This window comes from Eriocheir sinensis, chromosome 17, assembly GCF_024679095.1.
Source record: "Eriocheir sinensis breed Jianghai 21 chromosome 17, ASM2467909v1, whole genome shotgun sequence".
In the NCBI taxonomy this organism is placed as follows: Eukaryota; Metazoa; Arthropoda; class Malacostraca; order Decapoda; family Varunidae; genus Eriocheir; species Eriocheir sinensis.
Window position 1 is genome coordinate 11,120,896 of NC_066525.1, and position 18,289 is coordinate 11,139,184.

General features: G+C 45.5%; 1 long non-coding RNA gene across 1 annotated transcript in view; it reads left to right on the forward strand.

Annotated features, from left to right (window-relative positions):
• The first annotated feature begins 711 nt into the window (after positions 1–711).
• The window catches only part of LOC126999947 (uncharacterized), a 36,463-nt gene continuing 18,885 nt past the window's right edge, over positions 712–18,289 (forward strand). Inside the window, exons 1-2 of the long non-coding RNA XR_007753672.1 lie at positions 712–774; positions 3,001–3,160. This is a non-coding gene — a long non-coding RNA (uncharacterized LOC126999947). The remainder of the gene's footprint in view (positions 775–3,000; positions 3,161–18,289) is intronic.

Sequence of the window (18,289 nt, forward strand, 5' to 3'; positions counted from 1 at the left end):
GTATCTACTGGAGAAAACTGTCTCACTTGGTTATTGCACAACATGGGGAAAGCACCTGCACACTTATCTTTGCACACAGTGAGACAGAAATATTCTCCAGTAGTCTGAGTCTGAGGGAGAGATGTGGTCCTGCCGATTGCAATTGTAAGATTTCAGTTGTGGGAGTGAATGTGGGTGGGTGTGTGGGGGGGGGTGAGCGGCTGAGTGCTTAACTGGAAAAAAACAATAATAATAAAATAAATAAATAAATAAATAAATAATTAAATAATAAAGAAATAAAAATAGCATTGTGGTCAAGCCCACATCCTTTCTTTCTCATCCCTTTCTTTCACCCCTTCTCTTCCCACCAACTTTCTCTTTAGCTAGCTTTCTTTGTTTTTTTCTTCACTCCCTTTATAAAAAATAAAAAAATAAAAATAAATACTCTTTGGCCGACTGGTAAAGGAGTGGCTCTCCCGTTGCGCTGGTCGCGGGTTCGATCCCCGACGCCGGCAAACCTTTCCTTGTCTGGATTAATTTCTCGTGTGTTTCGTTACACGCAGAGATCGTGTTGGAGTGTAGAAAAGAGAAAATTCCGGCATTTCACAGGTGTCTGTTGCAATAGTATATGCTGGATCTCATTATATTCAGGGGTCGTAAAGTGAATAAGGCCGAACGTTCTTCATTTGTTTCAGTAAATGGGAGAATGGGAAGCAGGGCGGCGCTGATTGGCTGAGCCGCTGCAGTTCATCAGTCAGGAGGCGACCACCGTGGGGGAGGGTGAACGTGGTGAATGTGAGTAAATATCTCGACATTACAAGTGACCTAATTCATTTCAGAGGCAGAGGTGAAGACATGTAACTCTGTGATGTTAATACCTTACGACGTTTCTTCGATTACAGCTAGAGAGTTGGATGCTTGTACGTGATAGTTTAGATTACGAGAGATAATTTTAAATGAGTTCCCTATAGCCCAGCCTGGAGCCCCTGTCCTCGGAGACCAAATTAGTGAAATCGTACGCTGCTGCTTTTACATTGTTCCGGTTTTCTGCGCTTTACTAGTTTTGTTCAGGAAATCAAGGTGACATTTCTCGACATTGATCTCTGGGCGGCAACACTGTGTGCGTCCCTTGCCTCACCTGCTCTTGTTTGTTTCTGCTTGTTCGTCGTACGTTATTCATGTCTCGAAACGTTCACAAAAGTGCTTTTCACGTATTTCAAACATATTAGAATACCATAATTTCCAAAATGTCAAGATGAAGTAGTAATCATTAGAAAAGGAGATGAAAGTAACGAGTTTCAGGGATGGGGAAGAGACGCGTGAACGGTCGTTATGATGTTTGCGTGCTCGTCTCCTCTCACCTCAGTGCCTTCGTTGTACTGATAACATGAAGTTTTGATTCACTGTCTTACACTATATACAAAGCTGTGTTACTATAGTTTCTGACGTCGTAGAATTGAGATGAAAATGTAGCAAATCTAATGATGAACATTTCGGGGGGGTGGGGTGGGGGGGGGGAGGATGTAAATGGTGATTATTTTAGCTGCCACACCGTTATTATGATCTATCATATCGTACATATACGCTGCTTATCCTTGTTTACCTTTTTTTATTCTGTACCCACCTTTTTCTAGTAGTATGCGTTATTAGGTGACTTTTTTCTGTATATTGTTTTTTATCGAGCTGTCTCGTGTGTGTGTGTGTGTGTGTGTGTGTGTGAGAGAGAGAGAGAGAGAGAGAGAGAGAGAGAGAGAGAGAGAGAGAGAGAGAGAGAGAGAGAGAGAGAGGGGGGGGTGGGAAGCAAACTGAGTCAGGTTTGTGGAGCAGTGGTTCGCCAAATTAGGGGTGAGGCGGATGAAGGGGAGGCGTGAAGCCATGTACTACAATGTCCATTTTGGGTCAAAATAAGTATAACGAAGCTTCCCAAAGAATACCTGTTTGAACTCTTCACATTCGTGCACGCTGGTCAATCATTCACCGCAAGTCGCTTTATATTTCAATTCCTTTCGAGCCTTGTATATCTCAGCCATCCCTCGCTGGCACAAACTAGTAAGTGACCAGAGGCATTGTTCACAACACTCCTGCCACCGATCCTTCCTTGTATTCACCTGTATTTTATAATAAACCGATTTTTTTTTTTTCTTGTAAATATATAGTTTTCCTCTTGCTGTCGATATGCTAATACTCACTATTTGAAAGCATATTATATATTTGTTTTAAATATTTGTTGTAGTTAGGTGTGATTGTGTTAATGGGTGAGTAATGTGTAACCTAAATACTATGTGTATGGTGTGGTATGTGACTAGTGTGCTGTATGACTGTATTATTTGGTATGAATGAGCGTTGATATGTGTCTTTATAATATCATTATAGTGACTATATTTTCCTTTATGGCAAAAAGCTAAAGTAGAGGGTCGTGAGGGTTCGTAGAAAGCAAAACGGGCGGCATGTTTGGTGAACCATTGTTCATTAGGATGAGAGTGTGGCGAATAAACAAAGAAATGTTCTGGCTTAGCTCTTTTTTCTATTGAATACAGAGACGCACGTGCAATCGATACTGGTTGATATGGTAAATCTTACGAATAGCGGTTCCTAGCAGGTGCGCGTTTAGGGGACGGTGTGATGGTAATTACATTTCTAGCACGTACAACGGGGTTTTGACAAGCGGACAGGCGTGTTTATGTCACAAGGGGCGTATTTTTTTCGCGCGGGCTCTTCCATTTCTTCACCCCGGAGCACGCAGTCTCATCGCCCATCGACTTAGAAGAAATCGTGAGGCCAGCGTGGAAATATACACCTCTTGTGAAACACGCCTGTCCGCATGTCAAAACCCCGTCGTACGTGCTAGAAATGTCGTAACTACCACCACACCGTGCCCTAAATGCGCACCCACTAGGAGCCGCTATTCTTAAGATTTACCCTTTTATTGGGAAGTATTTGCCAGGCGGTCTAGTTTATTTGTTTATCCATATCTTTATTAATTTTCATTATTCATAATTCATGCTCTTCCTTCCTATACAGACCGAGTATATCAGTGCAAAGAGATGAACCTGATAATAATAAGTGCCTCCCAACCCTTCTGAAGATATCTAGGGGCGTCATAACGGTCAGAACTCCCACTGCTCCTCAGACGAGGCGCTGCGCTGCAGACTGCCAGACACATCCGCTGCAAGCAGTGATGGTGAGTAATGATGTGCAGTTGACTGGTAATTTTAGGTAATACGTCCCCATTAGAAATGTAACAAACCCTACGTTGTGGTATGAAGAGGAACCTTTGTCAAACTAAACAAAGGAATCCTTATCTTGAGACTAGTTCGTTTTCATGCCGCGTTTAGATGTGTTTTTCCTTGTTATTATCAGTATTTAGAATGGCACGCACTAATCGTGAGGTATACCATACTTATTATATATGTCCTGCTGACTCGTGACTTTAAGGTGGTCTGAATATTCAGTTGAGTTGGCTTCTCTGACTTTTGTGTAAATAAGGTGATGCGCTATGTTATGAAGTAATGAAAACACTAGGATTACTATTGTGTAAAGAAAAAGGAGGTCAAAGATTGGTTGATAGATAAACAGTTTGCCATATTATAGTTTCAAGGACACCAGTTCAAAAAAAGTAGCCACACATTTAAGGAAAGTATGTTAATATCGTTCCCTAAAGCTGCAGCCAGCCATTGTTGTCTGCCACGGAGCTTTAGATAATCAGAATAGTCATCAGCTATTTAAAAAACTACGATTACTTGGACATCAGGAATCATCGTCGCTTTGATTAGGATTTATACTCCATATCGCCGGCAGGATGGCGCTTCCAAAGATGTGCAAGGCTGACCAGACCTCGGCGCGCTGTAACTCATTCGCCTTTTTTGCCTCGTTTAAGATTCATCGTCCAGGTTCCATTCTCTTCGAAAGTAAATTTCATCAAACTTGCAATAGACAGTCGCCGATTTGAGAAATTGAGTCATAAAGCGGCAAGACGCGGCGTATAATCCCAATCACCACCACTCAGGGATGGCCGTACATGTGCACAGGACCTTGGAATATTCAAACAAAACGGACTTGTCTTGTCCGCCTTAATCCAGGCATGCACCCAACACAGCACGGAGTTAATGTTTATACAGTGCCAGATTGTCCACATAGGAGTAACTATGAAGACCTGGAAAAAGTAATTGTGTAATCTTAATATTAGTTTGCCTTATGAACCAAGGAGGGGAAAGGGACTGTAAAGGTAATTGAATTGTTCGTTGCAGTTAAAGGCAATTAGCTCTGCTTGTCAAACGTTCTTGTCGCAAATCTGTACATTTCCATTCTTTTCTTGGAGAGTCTTGCGTCCCGTATACCCATTAAGTTGTTACTGTGGGTTTTGTAGGGATGTGATTTTCCTCATCGCGGCCTCCTTCCTTCCTTCCTTCCTTCCAGCGGGGTGCAGCATTCCTTGTTCGTTGATTATTGTCGCAGCGGCACCCCGAGGCGGCACGCTGAGCACCTTTCGCTCGCTTGCCACCTGCAGGACACAGAGGTAAAGCGGTCGTGGCTGCAGTGCCCAATCTATGCCAAGCCCTTGTTTTTCTTCCTTAATGCGATTATACTCCATTTGTGCAGGAGGACGTTGTAAAAATGTCAGACTGCGGTGTCGCCCCACGTAGAGCAGTTAAACAAATGCAGATTTATTGTTGGATGTCCCCGTGTTTTAGTGCGTAAAAACTACCAACTCTCTGCGCACAATCATTACGTTCCGACAATTATAAACGCCTAAGTATGACAAGTTGGAAAACTGTCAGATTATTCGCCGGTGGTAAATTATTGAACAAAATCTGTTAATTATTGCCACCCACATAAATAAGCTAAAGACGTACGCGGCGCCCTCCAGGATAGCCGCCGCAGCTCTTCTAAAATCAGCCACTCCTAACAAAGCTCAGTGCAGACACCAACCTCTCCCTTCCCCTTATCTCCACCTCGTATCTAATCACCCCATAATCCCTTTTTCAACCGGAGCAACCTGTGAGATCATATAATGACGAACAAGTCTTGCCAACGTAGTGGTGTTCCTGCTGGTGGTGTCGGCAGCGGCAGCGTCGACTCTGCCTCCGCGTCCCCAATAAAAAAACACCCACGTGCACAACCTCGCCCCCCTCACACGTTGCCATAAATACCTCTGCCATGAACGTGATAATAGTAGCCGCTGAGGAAGACTGAAATCGCTCACTAGACTTTTCCTGTTAGTGTACTGCCTTGTAACTTCATTCAGTAAGAGTGGAAATTAAAAACAGCATGATTAGGTTAACTAAGTATTTTTTGTGTGTGTGTGTGGAAAGGGTAAAGACTATGTTCAGCTGCTAATTCATTTTAATAATATATACAAGTCTTTCATTTATCTTCAGTTACCGTAAGAAGCAATATTTTAAATGTCAATGACTGTAGCATACTAGGCCGCCCAATGCTTACAAACCCTTAATAAATACACGCGTCCAGGTTGCAGCTCGCCCAGAAAAGAGAGAGAGTTACGAGGTGCTTGTATGTACGGTTCATGCCCTTCCCTGCCGCTGCTTTGGCTTGTTATGTGTACCCTGTAAAGCCGTTTCTGATGGGTTGTGAACCAAAGAGGAGGAGAGGGAGAGAAAGAAGGAGAGAAGCACGGAAAAGGTGAAGAAAACGATGAAGAAAGGCAAAAGGAGAAAAGTGGAGGGAGGAAGAGGGCTCACAGGGCGCTGGTAGATGGCAGAGGTGCAGGAGAAGGGGAGGAGGACGTGCTACCCCGCTAAATCACGTAACAATCACACTCGCCCATCGCATCGGTGACTCCATAAAGTAGCGACAACAAAGACAGTGTAAGTGGCGGAGGACCCGAGTGGACACGGAGAAGGTTTGTGAGATATGGAAGAAAGGGAGGAGGAATAGAACTTGGAGGAAGAGGAGGAGGAGGATTCATGGGAGTGGAAAGGAGCTATATAAGAAAAGAAAGAAGGAAGGAGGAATATATAGGAGTAAGAGCAGAGGGATTAAAGGGATTGGAAAGATGAAAAGCAAGAAAAAAATGGGTTGTTTTGCTATAGATTATATACATTGTGTCGGAGGGGAGAGGAGGTGTGTGTGTGTGCGCGTGTGTGTGTGCGTGAGAGAGAGAGAGAGAGAGAGAGAGAGAGAGAGAGAGAGAGAGAGAGAGAGAGAGAGAGAGAGAGAGAGAGAGAGAGAGAGAGAGAAGAGGGGAGGTGTGGGAGGGAGGAAATGATTACGAAAAGAAATGTAAACCGAAAAACCCGTAGATGAAAGTTAAAGTGGTAGAGAAAAGAGGCAAAGCAATAAGATGATAAATAAAGCACAAGGACGTAGCGGTAAAGCCAGGCGCGTGCATATAGCTGTCGGGGCGTGTAGGAGGTGGTGGCTCCAGCTGATCCCTCATCTTGATCCTCTCGGCGTGGTGTTATCTGATGTACCGAGTGTTAGCACCTTGATTCTCTCTCTCTCTCTCTCTCTCGCTCTCGCTCTCGCTCTCGCTCTCTTGCTCTTGCTCAACCTATCTATCAGTTTATCCTTCTATCTCTCCATATCTGTTCATCTCAACACGCCACACACACAGCTTCCAAGGAGGGCCACACCATCACATCGCTCGTCCGCCTTCCCCATCCCTCTCGTGTCCTCTTTTAAGGGAGATGGGCAAGATTAGTGGCGGTAATATTTCACCTCCCCACGACGGAATGAAGGGAAAAGTAGGCAGGAATCCGACCCCCACTTGACGCTACCACGACTCCCTCCACTGCCACCACCAGCACCATCATCAACCACTACCACTGCCACTGCTGCCCCCGCTCCAATCTTCTACTCCATCGCCTTTTCTTCATCTTTCTTCCTCTGTTCCATCTTTTTTTTTTTTCAACATGCTTATCGCTCCTCTTCCTCCTTCTCCAACTGCATGGGAAGCATTTACAGTATGCATATATACATACCTGTTTACGACCTATATACATGAGGAAACGGATTTTTGGGTCACTCTTAGCAGTGACCGCACGTATACTACAAAGGAGCTCTGTGGGTCTACATGCAAATAAACTAATAATATTTTCGGGTTTATAGCGAGGAACTTCGATTGTAAGACCCTGGAAACTGTTTATATAACTCGTTGCTAAGACCTCACTAAGAATATGCATGGCAGTTCTGGTCCCCTTGCAAGCACATTGATTTTTTTTAGAATGCAACGACGCGCTGTATGAAGAACGATTCAAGTGATTCAATCTTTTTACTTCGAATAAGACGACTACTAGGGGTTAATAAAGTACAGGTGCCTCAATATGTTAAGTAACGTCGATGGCTCGGAGTTTATTTTTAGCTCCTAACCAAATCGAGAACTAGAAATAACGGTCAATTGAAGGCGAGGCGATGCAGCTTGTTGATTTTTTTTTTTTCAGAAGTAGTTAAAGGCAAAAGCGATCAGTTCCTCTAAAAACTGCACTGACCATAATTTTGCTGCGGTAAGAGTGAACTAAACATTACCGCACGTACCTACATGCAGCAAGTGCTTTAATATGTTACGCATGTCATTGAAGATCCTGACGAACTATTTAAATCGCAAAAGCAGGCAGCCTCGGTGTAAGCAAACAGCCTTTATATTCCCTACTTTTGCGATTTCAATGTTTCATCTATCATGTTTTCTTTATTTTGCCCTGCCCAAACAGGTCTTTTTTCTTCTGCCACAATTTAATCTAAGTCCATCAATCTACTTCCTCTTCATTTATCTTTTTTTTGTCTTGCTTCTGTGATTCTTTCTTTTCGTTCGTTCATTTGCTCATTCCTTCTTTCCTTTAGTTTAATTTCTTCGTTCGTTCGTTTCGTTTCTCCTTCCTTCCTTCCATTATTTCTTCCTTTCATTCTGTCCCTCAATCCATTATTTTTCTCTCCGTTCCTTTTTTCCCTTCCTTTTTTCTTCCCTCTCTCCCTCCCTCCATTCCTTTCTTCATTCATTCATTCATTCATTCCTCCCTTCTTTCTTTACTTCCTCCTTTCCTTCCTTCCTTCCTTCCTTCCTTCCTTCTTCCCTTCCTTCCTTCCTTCTTTCCTTCTTCCCTTCCTTCCTTCCTTCCTTCCGTTCTTTCGTTCTTTCTTTCTTCCGTCCTTCCTTTCTTCCTTCCCCATCTTTCATTCTTTATTTAATTATCCCTCAATTTCTTACATCCTTCCTTCCTTTTTATCTCTATTCCGTCCTTCCTTCCTTCTTCCCTTTCTCTTTTTCTTAATTCCATCCCTTCCTCCTGCTCCCCGTCATTTTTTCCAATCTTTCTTCCTTATTTTCCTTATTCCTTCTTAGCATCTATCATGTTATCGTTTTATCTGTTATATCGACCTTTCCTTCCTCCTTCGTTTTCTTTCATCTTCTCATTCCCTTCTATCTTTCCCTCTTCATTTATTAACTTCTTGCATCTCCACCTCTTCTCACCTGCTGTACCTTACCTGCCTCCTTTCCTCCTTATCTATCCTCCCAACCACCATACTAACCACCTCTTTATTCCTCCTCCCCCTCCTCCTCCTCCTCCTCCTCTTCACTCCATCCCTACACCTGTTTACACTCATCAGATTACACTTCATGCCGAATTAAGTCCTTTTGTGCCCCATTGTGCTGGACAGAAGAGGAACCAGCATGAGCCCCTTGGGAACGCCGCCACGGGGAGTATATATAAGGAGGAAGAGGAGGAGGAGAAGGAGGAAGAGGAGGAGGAGGAGGAGAAGGAGGAGGAGGAAGAAGCATCATTAAACCCTCTTCCCGCCACCCGATTTACCTGTGTGGTGTAAGCTGTTATTTTTTTCTTTTTTCATTTTTATTTTTCATTCCTACTTCATCCTCTCTTATTTTCCAGTGTTTTCCCTCTTGTTTCTACTTTCCTTTCTTTTTATTTCAATTTTTTTCTAACTCACAATTTTCTTTTTCGTCTCTCCTCTCTTTCTTTACATCTGAGTCATATTATTTAATCTTAGAGAGAGAGAGAGAGAGAGAGAGAGAGAGAGAGAGAGAGAGAGAGAGAGAGAGAGAGAGAGAGAGACTAATGATTAAGGGTTATCGATGACTCTCCCGCTTGAAGAATATTAGGGCCTTAGGGAGCACCTTCACCACCACCATCACCACCACTACCATCACCACAACACCCACCACCACCACCACTACCATCACCACGCATACTCTCACCACCACCATCTTCATCACATTTGCCTTCAACCACCCCCCCCTCCCCCCAAAAAAAAACTCCTATATTTTCATCTCTTCCTCTATTTCTATTTTTCTTTTCATTACTCCTCCACCACTATCACCACTTAACGTATCTAAAGTCATCACCATATTCACCATTACACTGAAAGCCAACGTTGCTGAGAGTTGTCATCACCATCGCTCTCCTTGACCATCTTTATTATATGTGTATCATCTCCACTTATTTCACTACTACCACCACTACAAACGCGACACCACTACCACTTCCGTTTCCACCATCACCACAACTATTTGCCTTCACTACCACCCCAACCACCACCACTCAAGTCTTCACCACCACCAGCAACACCACGAGGTATCAAGCAAGGCTATACGCACACCATCACTTAGGCGAGGAAAAGCCACGTTTTATATCTAATCTAATGAAGTTTTACAGACGTGTGTTTACTTTGACTCCTGAATAAAGGCTTCTTAAATTGCCATCACGTGTCTACCTACCTGTCGATGGTGAAGGGGAGATGAGGCAGGTGATGCAGGTGGTGATAGTGGTGGTGAGGGAGCATTTTCCAGTCCTTACTCCTTTCCCCCTAAACACACACCTGGGGACTCAAGATGTGGCAGGTAACAGAGCATTAGAGTGATGGTAATCCTGCAGGTAAACGTTACTTGCTACCTGTAGACAGAGACCCATTAACCTTACACGTGGGTATGGGTGAGGTGGTTCTGAAAGGCTGCTTTACTGATGGGGCATTAGTAGTATCAGTATAGGGTGTTATGGTGGTGGTGAGAAAGCAGTTATGGTGGTGGCAAGGTGGTGGCTGTGGTGCATGTTGTAGAAGGAAGCTTGGGTTATAGGTGTGGTTGTGGTGTGATTGAAGGCTGGTTGTGTTAAGTCGAGATGGTAGTGATGTGGAAGGTAACGGCTATGGGGGTAAAGGGGTTATTACACTGGGCAAATTTTCCGTGGATCTTCAGTCAAACCACGATTTCCGCTGGCGTGGTTCTTATATTTCCGTGGTTTTCTGACGTGTCCACAATATTCCAAAGCTACGGTAGATTTCCCTGAAGGACGACGGTATTACTCACCATGATCAGCTGCAGCAATAACAAGAAACAAAGGAAAACCAAGCTAGCAGAAATCGTTGTTTGACTGAAGATCCACGGAAAATTTGCCCAGTGTAATAGCCCCTTAACGTCTCTTGTTGTGGAGAGTTGTTCTGATGACAAGGGATTATAATGGTGGATGGGGATCAGTCGTTGTCGTGCCATATTGTGCTAAGCTGTTGTGGTCGGGAGAGTCCCTCTGATAAAGGTTCATCGGGTGGACAGTTCGGTCGGTGGCAGGTCTTGGTGGTTCAGGTCATCGTGTAATGGTAGCGGTCGTGGTCTGAACTCTTTAGCAAATGTTTGTAGAGTTAATGGGTCTTCCGCGTGTCTCATACATATTGGTGTGTTGCGGAGGCTGTGTGGAGGGAGGATGGTGGTTCTTGGTAGTCAGGGTTGTAGTCATCTAACTGTAAGGGGTCGTGAGAGTGCTGCCTCCATTTATATACTGATCAGAGTGTGTATCTTCCCTCCATCCTTCCCCTTCCTCGGCATTACCTCCCCCAACATACAGCGGCGTTTTGTATGTCACACACACACACACACACACACACACACACACACACACACACACACACACACACACACACACACACACACACACACAGCATAACCCCCCCCCCCCCTTCTTCTCCTCGCCTCGCCTCACCCGGGCTACAACTTAAGCATTCAGAGCACGAATATCACGAATATCACCCGGGTGGCGCCTTTTTTTCACCCCCTGGAGTAGCTAATCTCTGTATTTTTCAAGTCCATTCTAGCAGAGAGATGTGTTTAAGGCATCCGGCGGCCATTGTGTCTGGCATTCTTGTTTTTGTTGTTGAAAAGTATCGGTTCGGATGCCCGCGGAGCAACCGACCGACCACCGTGCTTAATGTGGACATCTCCATCCCTGGTATCTGTGGTAGGAGGCGCTGACGGAGGGGGACGAAGGGGGAGGGAGAAGGGGAAGGGGATAGCTCGGGGGTAGGGAAGGGGAAGGGGATAGCTCGGGGGTAGGGAAGGGGAGGGGGATAGATCGGGGGGATGGGAAGGTGGATAGCTCGTGAACCATTGCAGGCCGGTGGTACGTTAATGGTATTAGACAGGAAGGAATGGCCGGGGGAAGAAGAAGAAGGAGGTGGTTGGTTGGTATAGTCTATAGTACGTGATCCATTGTAGACCGGTAGTGGTGAACTGAATAGGAAGAAATTAAATGAAAGGAAAGGAAGGATTAGTAGGAAAGTCCGTGAACCATTGCAAATTGGTGGTAATAAATAATAAGGAATGGCCGGGGGAAGAGGAAGAAGGTATAGTCTATGGTCCGTGATCCATTGCAGACCAGCAGTAGTGAATCAGACTGAATGGGAAAAGTAAAAGGAGGGAAAGAAAAGGTTGAGTGGAAAGTCCGTAAGCCATTGCAGGCGATAATGAATGGAATGGAAAAGAAAAAATTGAAGGAAGGAAGGAATGAGATGGTTAGTGTAGACAAGTCCTTAAACAATTTCCATGGCATAGTGGCGGTAGTGAATGGGAGGAACTGTTGATGGAAATAATTTGGAAAGGGGAGAGAAGGGTAATTGATGGGTGTGGCGTGAACAGGTGGGTGGTGGGAAGAGAAGTTGGAAAAAAGTCGTGTAAAAGTGTGTAAATTGAAAAGAAATAAGTTACGCTGAAAATATGTAGGAAAGAGGCTATTTAGTAGGGATTCATGAATATTTTAAGGCTAGGAAGATGGTAGGATATGCCGAGGAGTAAAGGAAAGAAAAGGATAGTAAGGATATAGGTACAAGAGGAGGCTTATGTATGAAAAATATTAAAGGAATGGACAGTTACGAGTATGATGTGGAAGAGGAAGAGAGGAATCGTATGAAAATTTGAAAGGAAGAGGAAGAAGAAAACTGAAGAGGAGGGAGGATGGTTGAAAAAGGAGAATGTGTAAAGTGTGAATTGGAAAAAGAACAATGAGATTAGGCGTGGAAAAGGAGACGGAAGGGAGGCAATAATAAGCGAAATAAATGCAAGGGAATAGAGTTTTAACAGGACAGAAAAAAAAAAGAGATTAAAAAAAGATAGTGTTGAGGGGATGTGTAGAAAGAGCGAAGGTATGATACAACAAAAAAATAGGTAAAATATAAAGGTTCAAAGCTAAAAGGTTTACTTGAAGCTAGAAAGAAAGAGAACAGGGAAGAAAATAATATAAAAGAGTATAACGATTGTGAAAAGACCGAAGAAAAACAATAGTGGAGGTTTCACACGAAGCGGAGGAAAGTTACTGAAGAGGAAAGTTTAGTTGATGAGGCAACATTAACTTCCAGGCTCCTCCTCCACCTCCTCACTTTCCTTTCCCCATCACTCATATTCTCCCTTGTCCTCCTCCTCTTCTTCCTTCTCCGTCTACTAAATCTCCCTTCCCTCACTACCCTTATTCTCCCTCCTCTTCCTCCTCCTCTTCCTCCTCCTTCTCTTATTCCCCTCCTCCCCTACACGTGCGTCACTCACCTTAACGAGCTCAGGTTAATTAACATCCATGTAAGTCACCTGCGCGGCTCTTATATCAGCCAAAAGTGAAACCGTTCTATAATACCTCCTACCCTGCCTACCTTACCTTCCCCTACCTACCTTACCTTCCCCTACCCCTCTTCAACCTTCCCCCTCCCCCTCCACACTCCCTTCTCGTTCCATCCTTCCCATCCACCCGCCTACGGCTCATATCTCATTCCTCTCGCCTCTCCCATTCCTCCCCTTCCTTTCCACCCATACCATACACCCCCCACATCCTTCCTCTCCTATTCGACCTATGGCACGCCTCTCATTCCTCTCTTCCCACCCGTCCATATTATCATCTCCCTCCTCCTCCTCCTTCCTTGTCACATACCCCCTGACAACTTTCCGATCACCTCAGTTTGCTCTCTACGTCATGTTCCTCTTCCTCCCTTTTCTCTCTAACATTCCTTTTCACTTCCCTCTTTTTCGCCTTCAGATCCTGCCTCCCTATTCCCCATTCCATTATTCCATTCCCCTTCCTTCATTTTTCTCTCAATGTGCATACAAAGCCCTCCCTTTTCCTCTCATTTCTTCCTTCTTTTATATTCCACCACTTTCTCTCCCTCTTCCTTCCTCCGTTACCATCCCATGTCCTCTCGTCCTCCTATTTCTCGTCTTCCTCCTTACCTTCCCAGTTAGCCTATACTTCCCCTTCCCCTTCTCCGTTCCACTTATAGACCTCACCTGCCTCTCTTCTCCCCTCCCTCCCCGGCATCACCCTCGGAAACGATCCAATAACACCTAGGCTGATTGAAACTAATTGTTCAATAGCACTCCCACCTGGACGCCGGCGATCACTCACGCACGCCAACACATCGTTTATTACTAGTTCATTAACCACGCGACCCTCCCACTTTGTTTGGCCAGAGCTTACGAGTCTATTTTGGTAAGCTTATGAGGCCTCTGCAGGGGTCTACGGCTGCGGCGGCGGCAACGACTCCTCCTCCTCCTCTTCTTCTACAGCCCCCTCCTTCTCTTCCTCCTCCTCCTCCTCCTCCGAAATGATAACATCGGTGAGGACGCAACCTTCCGAGGAACAACTCAAGCGACTCAACTTCTTTACGGTGGAAAAGAGACAACTGCGGATTGACTTGATATGAGTTTTCAAGTTTTCAGGTACTTAAAGAAGTTCAGAAATGTTGATCACTACTAGCTTTTTGCGCCCCAAACTAACCCGGGAACAAAAAACAACGGTGAACCAGTCTAAGCGAAGCGACGTAGTACATACATCGACAGGAGTCGTCCGCCACTAGAACACACACACACACACACACACACACACACACTCTTCCCGCCCCTTGCTGGGTTAACACACCTAAAGACGCCACATTACTGCCGGCGACACACAGGCGTTGGATTGACGAAGGGCCGTGGCGCAGGGATGGACAGGCCGAGGCGTCACAACAATAGCAGTTCAAGTTAGGCACCACCACCATCAACACCAGCAACCCCCACCCCCACCCAGGTCATAACCATCAACGCCATCATCACCCGCCACCTCCACTGATGTCATCCCCATTTTCACCATCACCCACGACCACGTGCCATCATCAACACCACAACCACTAACACATCTCCATCTAATATACGGAAAGCGTCTGCAGAACGTACATGAGGAAATGATTCTTGGGTTCCCAATCAGTTGTAACTTGAAAAATGCAAAGCACTGCAAAAGTTTAGGACACCAGGAGTATGTAATGGTATATGTATATCTCATTTATAGACCTCACATTGATTACGTGGTGAAGTTATGGTCCCCTAATAACAAGGAAGATAAGAATGACCCTCACCCTACCCTATTTTACCATACCATACCATACTATATCATGCCATACCATATCCTATCCTACCCTACCCTACCCTACTGTGTCCTACTCTATCTTACCTTACTCTACCCTTTCCTGTCCTACCCTACCCTACCCTACCCTGGCCTACCGTACCGTATCCTACCCTGCCCTACCCTACCCTACCCTACCCTATCCTACCCTACCCTACCCTACCCTACCCTACCCCGCCCCGCCCCACCCTGTAAACTAAACCCACATCAGTCAAATCTTAATGAACTACACAGAAACCAAAATGATCATTACGTAAGGTGAAACAACCCGCACCGGTAACGCCTTCCTCCCCCTTCCTCCCTTCTAGAATCCATTACCTGCGCGTCCCACCTGCGTGTCTCACCCTCGATAAACACCCTCGTGATCAAGATTCTCCCTCTAATACCCCGTAAGTGTGGCCTCGATCCCCCGCAAGTGAAAAAAATGGAGAAAAAAGTCAGCGTCGGGTGAATTTTAGGAGGTACGAAGCCCCACCTGGATGGAAGAAAAAAAGTCAGTCTCACAAAGCGCCCAAATGTATTATTAAACTATCCGTGTACGAATTACTTAACCGCCTTGAAGCTGTAAACATCAATGCCAGGACAAATCGGCACTTAATATCAATACAACTACCACGATATAACACTGCATCCAAATATTTAAGTATCAAGATAATTATGTAGGAGTTACGGAGCTCCGCCTTGAAGTAAAAAAAAATATCTAAGCATTTAGTGTATTATAAGGGGAAAGAGCTCCTCCTTGATTTAAAGAGCTTAGCAGAGCGTCAAAGTGTACTAAGAGATCATAGAAAAGAGAGTTTTTAAGTGTTTAGGTAGTATACATAGGGATAGGGATCAACTTCAATGAAAAAGTCAGTTTCTTAAAGCGTTCGGACATATATTAAGAACTACGTAGCTCCGCCTCGATGAAGAAAAAAGTCAGCTTCTCAAATAGCGTCCAGGTGCATTATAGGGATAGGGATCAGCCTCAATAAAAAGTCCGTTTCTTTAAAGCGTTCAGACATACACCGCTCCGCCTCGATAGAAAAAAAAGTCAGTTTCTCAAAGAGCGTCCAGGTGCATTATAGGTGTAGTGCTTCTCCTTGATTCCCAGACGGCGCTATCAGGAGGTGTATCGCCATTATCAGGAAGGTGGCGAATCCGACGACGAGGATGACCATTACTCTCACAGCGCAACCTCCTTCACGACCCGATAATGGTAGCGTATTAGACCACCCAGCCCTCAAGGGGGAGTGGTCCGCCCGCACTCCCCCTCCCTCGCTCCCTGCCTACCCGTCTCTCCACTCCCTCTCTCGCTAGATAATGACGCTGCCCCGCCGGAGGATCTTGGAAGCTGTTAAGTAAATAGGATTACAGGGATGTGCGCCTCTCACTTCGCTGCGATGGAAACTAATACGCCATCATGTGTGTTTTGTGCCTGTGTGTGTGTGTGTGTGTGTGTGTGTGTGTGTGTGTGTGTGTGTGTGTGTGTGTGTGTGTGTGTGCGAGAGAGAGAGAGAGAGAAAGGGAAGGGGGTAGCGATAGAAAGATAGCAAAAGAGACAGAAAAGAAAACCCATGGACAAAGGTTTCTTAAGTAAACAGAATTACGGCCAATTCGGAAGATTGCGGTGTAAGGGGCAATATCTTCCACTTAGGAGGCCCTGGATAATTGGCTAATGAGACCGTAGAAATGACTTCAACTACTGCAGCCATTTTTTACCCTCTCAGCCAGGAGCGAGGGGGGACGGGGGCACTGTAGGGCAGAAGAAAGGTCGGGATATATACACGTCTGCCAGATGCGGTAGGAGAAAAGAGAGGAGGAGGAGGAGGAGGAGGAGGAGGAGGAGAGGTGGCGCCCCAGGGTGGGAGATATTGGTTAATTAGTTTAAATGATCCACGTTGTAATTGAGTCCGGTAAGTTAGGAAGCCATTTGGCCGTATACACTTGTCTGTCGTGTGTGTGTGTGTGTGTGTGTGTGTGTGTGTGTGTGTTTGTGTGTATCTGTGTGTGCGTGTGCGTGTAAGGAGAAGAGAAGGGACTAATTAGCTTTGTTATCTCCACGCAGGTCGGAGAGAGAGAGAGAGAGAGAGAGAGAGAGAGAGAGAGAGAGAGAGAGAGAGAGAGAGAGAGAGAGAGAGAGAGAGAGAAACTGGAAGAACTTGGGTAAAAAAAATCAGACAAAATAAACAAATGATGGAAAATACACATGGACATTTGAGGTAAGCAAATATGGTGTGTGAACCAGGCAAGACATAGATGTGAAGTAGGGAGGGAGAGAGGGAGGCTTGGCGAAAGTGCGGCACTCCACGATATATCACCATTGCCTACCTGCTGATTGTGAGACAGTGCTGCAGGGCTGTACCTGTGTGTATGACCCCGCCCAGGGCGCTTCACAGGGCAGAGAAAGGCCAGGTGAGAGAGAGAGAGAGAGAGAGAGAGAGAGAGAGAGAGAGAGAGAGAGAGAGAGAGAGAGAGAGAGAGAGAGAGAGAGAGAGAGAGAGAGAGAGAGAGAGAGAGAGAGAGAGAGAGAGAGAGAGAGAGAGAGACAAAAACACAGAGACACACACGGAAAGAAACAGAGAAAAAGAGGCGGAAACAGACAGACAGACAGATAGATCGACAAACTGAGACAAATACAGACAGACAGACAGACTGAAAGGGCGACAGACAGGCAGAGAGAAGCATACACATCACGTCAACTCGTTTCACAGCGCCCACACTCCCACGACGCGGCAGCAGCACCGTCAGGGGGGAGGGTGTCTTGAGGGTCCTGTGAGGCATGGCGTGTGATACGGTGCCAGCGGGGCCCCGAGAGGCCAGCGCCCGGCAATAAATGATACCATTATGCCCGGCCGCCGCCACGTAATATATGAAATTACTTGGCGGAGGGTAGAAGTGTCGCGGCGGGAGGCCCTCAGCCCCTGCAGCCCGCCGTGACCCTCCAGCCAGCCGCTCACCCCCTGCCTGCCCGACCCTTGCCTCCACACCTCCTTCACTCCTTTGCCTTCTCCTTATATACTGCCTCTTTTTTCCTTTATCTTCTTTATCTTAGTTTTCTTTTCCTTCTTCTCCTCCTTTATTTTGTTTTCCCCCTTCCTCCTCTTTCATCTCCTTTTCATCCTTTTTTTTTTTCTCGTTCAACATTTTCATCTTCTTCCTCTCATTATTTCTTCTTCTTCTTCTTCTTCATTATTCACATCTCCTCCTGCGGGCCTCATGCAGACTCCTTATGTTCTTATGTTCTTGTGTTATGTTTTCCTCCTCCTCCTCCTCCTCCTCCTCCTCCTTGTCAGAGTCCTCGTTCTCCTCGTCCTCGTCCACCTCCTCCTCCTTATTCCACTCAGCTTTTTTCTCCACTTTTCCTTACAGCACCGTAACAACCTTCCTCCCCCTTCCCTGCACCCACCACAAGCCTCCACCACAACCTCCACCTCCACCTACCCTACTCAGCCACAAAGAAAGTCTCAATGATGCACAATACCTCAACCGGTACAAAACTATAATTATGTCAGTCGCCTTTTTATACAAGAAGCGTGTTTATCCTCGACATTTAGGCCTTTTCTTTTTAATCTCTTCTTCTTCTCTTCATTCAATTGCGTTTTCTCCAATAATTAACAAAAGAGGAGGAGTATGAAGAGGATTAAGAGGAAGACGAGGAGGAGGAGAAGGAG